Source organism: Helianthus annuus, chromosome 4 (genome assembly GCF_002127325.2).
Source record: "Helianthus annuus cultivar XRQ/B chromosome 4, HanXRQr2.0-SUNRISE, whole genome shotgun sequence".
NCBI classification, from domain to species: domain Eukaryota; kingdom Viridiplantae; phylum Streptophyta; class Magnoliopsida; order Asterales; family Asteraceae; genus Helianthus; species Helianthus annuus.
This window is the reverse complement of record NC_035436.2, coordinates 148,100,294-148,105,661: the sequence shown is the minus strand read 5'-3', so window position 1 is coordinate 148,105,661 and position 5,368 is coordinate 148,100,294. Positions and strand designations below refer to the sequence as shown.

At 43.1% G+C, this 5,368-nt stretch overlaps 1 non-coding gene across 1 annotated transcript; it reads right to left on the bottom strand.

Annotated features, from left to right (window-relative positions):
• Window positions 1–912: 912 nt before the first annotated feature.
• LOC118491858 lies at window positions 913–1,018 on the bottom strand. The gene has a single exon (XR_004892303.1). It is a non-coding gene; the product is annotated as a small nucleolar RNA R71 (small nucleolar RNA).
• Window positions 1,019–5,368: the final 4,350 nt, after the last annotated feature.

The window sequence follows — 5,368 nt, the reverse complement described above, 5'->3', positions numbered from 1 at the left end:
ATCCCACCATTATCACACTTCTTTCCCCCAACTACGGGTCAATCATCATCCACCTTCACAATTGCACCCAATTCAACTATCGTGCATACTACTTCATCTTTTAGACCACAACAACAACAATCGGGCTTTCAGTATTCGACCATCCCATTTGGGCAGACCTCGGGAATTCAAGGAGATGGTTATGATGAGGGATTTGAAGATTATGAGGGTTATGAAGATGATGGGTACGGTTATGGAGGTTATGGTGATCAAGGGGAGTTTGGGTATTTGCAAAGTCAATCTCAAGGGATGGCAAGTGTTGGTGGAATGCCACAACAACAAATTATACCACAACACATTCGGCCAAGACCACAAGGGCCACCAATACAACAACCTATTCCATTGCAACAAGTTCGACCACAACATGTGCAACCACAATTTCAAAGGCCGATTCAATACCCACCGATGCCCCAACAACCAATTGCACCACAAGGGCCTATACCAAGACCAATGGGTCCTATTCGTCCAAGGGGTCGATTGGGTGTTCCAAGAAGGCATCTTAGGGAACAAGCAAGGGGAATAGAGGCACATTTCAGGCCAATCATTACTCAAAACCCTTCACCGGTGGTTATCCCTCACAACAACCAAGGGAGAACTTTTGAAGTAAGAACAAACTCGTTGCAAAGTTTACCGAAGTACAAAGGGTTAGCAACGGAGGAGCCGTATTTCCATTTAGAGGCCTATGACTCAATTTGCAACACTTTTGGGAGTCAAGGTTTTTCGGCCGATGAAGTCAAGTTGGTCTTATTTCAGTTTTCTTTGGAGGATAAGGCAAAGAAGTGGTTCTACACTTTGCCTTCGGCATCTATTTACACTTGGGGGAAATGCAACAAACTTTCTTAGACGAGTTCTATACCGCCCAAAAGACCAATGATGCTAGAAAGGGGTTGAGGAGCTTCCAACAACAACATGGTGAGATGTTCCATGAAGCGTTCGAACGATTCAATATGATGATAAAGAATTGCCCTCACCATGGAATCGAATTGTGGGAGTTAATGAATGCCTTTCACGAGGGGTTGAGTGCCGAAGATGCTCGCGATTTGATGTCCATTACCGGTGGGACTTTTGGAACAAACTATGAGAATGAAGATTGGGAGTTCTTGGAAAGCATGGCAACTACATCAAAGAGGAAAGCTCAAGCCTCAAGAAGAGCCCGACCGACCACTAACCGACCGCAAGTGCACGCCATAGATGATGGTAATGTTCAAACCACTAACCAAATATATAATGTTTGTGCTTTGTGTAATGAAATAGGTCATGCGGCTGAAAATTGCCAAGGGATGTTGGACGGGCAATACGAGGAAGTCCATGCGGTTCAAGGTCAAGGTCAAGGAGGAGGTGGTAGGAACTACAACAACATGAATTCTAATACCTACCATCCCGGATTGAGGAATCATCCGAACTTTAGATATGGGAACCCTTCGAATCAAGCGAACCCAAATTTTCAAGGTAGCCAAGGTAATTTTGGTTCACGGCCATCTTACAATAATCAAGGTGGATACCGAGGCGGAAATAACCAAGGTTATCAAAAGCAATACCAAACGGGTCAAGAGCAAGGGGGTCTTCGGGTGGAAACGAGGTGATGGAGATGCTAAAGAGCATGCAAATGGAGATGCAAAAACGGAACCAACTAGACGAAGTGCGAATGCAAAAAGATGAGGTTCGTGATAAAAGCATCCAATCACTAACAACCCAAATGGGTCAATTAGCAACCGATGTGGCGGAATTGAAGAAAGGAAAGGGTCAACTTCCAAGTGACACTAAGGTAAACCCTTCACATGGTTCGTCACGAGGTAATGTTAATATTAATCATGTTAGTGTTTTAAGAAGTGGGAAAGAATTTAAAGCCAATTTGTCATCCGAATTGGTTGAGGGGGTGGTTGAGGATATCACGGGAATTGAAAGTGATGATGAACTTTCACCGGTTAAACCAAAAGAAACAATTGTTAAAAAACCGGGTTTGGGTGAAAGTGAAAAGAATGAAAAAGTTGAGGGTGAACCGAGTCAAGTTCCATTTCCATCGGCCCTACTTGACCCGGGAAAGAAAAATTTTATTGTGTCGAGAGGTCCTCAAAAAGAGGAGATGTGGGATATGTTCAAACAAGTAAAAATAAATCTCCCACTCCTCGATGCAATAAAACAAGTCCCCGCTTATGCAAAATTCTTAAAAGAATTATGTACACAAAAAAGGCAAAACAAGAAGAAAGTGCCTAAGCGGGTGGATTTGACCGGGCAAGTAAGTGCGGTGTTGAATGGAGAGCTTCCTCCTAAGCTCCAAGATCCGGGCACGCCATTGATTAATGTGCAAGTTGGTAATTTTCAAATGGCTAAGGCGTTGCTAGATCTCGGAGCCGGAGTTAGCATTTTACCGGGGGGCTTATACGACCAATATGACTTTGGTCCATTAGCAAGGGTGGAGACGACGGTTGTTTTGGCCGATTTGTCTCATAAGTTGCCTCGGGGTATGGTTCAAAATGTTATTGTAAAAATTGATGAGTTTTATTACCCGGTGGACTTCTTAGTTTTGGATTACTCATCGGCGGACCCTAAACAACAACAAAATATAATTTTGGGTCGGCCATTTTTAAGCACCGCACATGCTATTATTGATTGTAGATTTGGTACAGTTGATGTGGCGTTTGGAAATCAAAAAATGCGTTTGAATGTTTTTACTAACAATTCTAATGCTAACGGTCATTATTGCCTCTAATTTGGAATTGGCACAAGAGCAAGCGTTGATGGAGGTGTTAAAAGCGAATAAGGGTGCTATTGGATGGACGATTGCCGACCTCAAGGGAATTAGTCCATCCATCGTCATGCATAAAATTATCACAACCGAAGATGCCAAACCGACACGAGAAGCCCAAAGGCGGTTGAACCCGAACCTAAGGAAGGTAGTAAAAAAAGAGGTAATTAAATGGTTGGATGCGGGAATCATCTATCCGATTTCGGATAGCGCTTGGGTGAGTCCCACCCAAGTTGTGCCTAAGAAGGCCGGCATTCAAGTAGTCAAGGATGAAAGTGGTGAACAAATTGCCACCCGACCGGTTACCGGGTGGCGGGTGGCGGGTGTGTATTGACTACCGAAAACTGAATGCCGCCACTTCTAAGGACCATTTCCCGCTACCTTTCATTGACCAAATTATTGAAAAATTGTCGGGTCAAAAATATTATTGCTTCTTAGATGGGTATTCGGGTTATAATCAAATTGCCATACACCCGGATGACCAACACAAGACCACCTTCACATGTCCATATGGCACCTTTGCGTTTAGGCGAATGCCATTTGGCTTGTGTAATGCTCCGGCAACGTTCCAACGATGTATGATAAGTATTTTCTCGGACATGGTTGGAGAGTCGCTCGAAGTATTTATGGATGATTTCTCCATTTTTGGCACTACTTTTGATGCTTGTCTCAACGAATTGCAAAAGGTTTTGAAAAGGTGCGTTGAGAAAAATTTAGTGCTAAGTTGGGAGAAAAGTCATTTCATGGTGCAAGAGGGCATTGTGTTGGGGCATGTGATTTCGGAAAGGGGGATGGAGGTGGATAAGGCAAAGATACGGGTAATATCATCTTTGCCACCTCCTAAAAATGTTAAGGGTGTAAGGTCATTCTTGGGACACGCGGGTTTTTATCGACGTTTCATTAAGGGTTTTAGTGTTATCACCAAACCCTTATGCAATTTGTTATTAAAAGATGTCCCGTTTGATTTTACTAACGAGTGTATGCAAGCTTTCACTGTTTTGAAGGAACACTTGGTCAAGGCGCCGATATTGCAACCACCCGATTGGTCAAAGCCGTTCGAAATAATGTGTGATGCAAGCGATACCACTATTGGTGCAGTTTTGGGTCAACGGGTTGACAAGAAACCGGTGGTTATTTACTATGCAAGCAAAACTTTATCCGAAGCGCAACTCAACTATACCACAACCGAGAAGGAATTACTAGCGGTGGTGTATGCTTTGGATAAGTTTCGCTCGTATATTTGGGGAAGAAAGGTAGTGGTTTATTCGGATCATAGTGCGGTTCGGTATTTGATGGAGAAAAAGGATGCGAAGCCGCGATTGATTCGATGGGTCTTATTATTACAAGAGTTCGATTTAGAAATCCGAGACAAGAAGGGAAGTGAGAATGTAGTAGCGGATCATTTGTCTCGGATTCCGGTAGAAGGGATCGACGATGTAAGTGAAATCAATGAAAGTTTCCCCGATGAGCAACTCTTAGCCGTTTCCACTTTCGTTGCACCGTGGTACGCTCATTACGTCAACTATTTAGCCACGGGTGCCATTCCAACTCATTGGACCAAAAAGCGTCGTCAACAATTTATGGTTCAAGTGAGGCAATTACGGTACGCAGGTGATTAATGTCCGTCGGTAGGGGTTCCGCTTTTATATAAAAAAAAATAAATAAATATATAATAAAACGAAATCTGGTCACGTGAAAGTTAACCCCAGCCACATATTCTTTCCATTCTTCATCCTTCTATCACCGTCATCTTCTTCTTTCTCTCAAGACCCACCACAACCTCCATAGTTCTTCCACCTTCAATCTTTCCTAATTCCTTCAATTTCTGTCCAAATCAAGTGGAATTTTGGTCTAACTTGACTAGTTTTTCACAAGCTTTGTGATTGTGAGGAGAGATTTCAGAGAAAACGAAATTTTGGGGTCCGAATTCGAAACCCTAGTTTGAGATAATTTGGGGGTTTTAGGATTTTTGGTTTCACAAGCACTCTTCCATCTTGAAACAAGGAAATGGCAAAGACAAAGGAACAAGCGGGATCAAGCTCATCTTCATCAAAAGGCAAGGGAAAACAAAAGGTGCAACCATCAAAGAAGAGGCAATATCTGGGTAGGGTTAGTGAAAGCGAAAGTGAAGAAGAAGAAGAGATGGCGTTAAGCCTGAGTGAAAAGCCCGTATGGAACTCGGGGTCTTTGGATGATCAACCCGAGATTTGGCAGCCAACACTTTACAATGATTGCATGAACAAGTTGAAAAACAAGGCAGCCGCGTTTATTTGTGAGAAAGAAGTTGATGAGCCCCAATTTGGTCAGTTCGGGGTGTTTGCTAAGTTTCGCGCTTTACGTTGGGAAGGGGCGCTTAAATGCTTCGACAAAGACAAGAGTAATCTGTTCATGACGGAGATACAAGAGTGGATGGAAACGCTAAAATGTCACAATTTCAACAAGCCATCACAAATGAAGTTGATCGGGATGGTACATGGGGTACCGGTGGAGATGTCGTATGATACACTGAAGAAGCTTGGAAAGTATGACAGTCTTCCATCTGGGGAATACATGGTGCCCACACTTGATGACTTATTGCTTAAA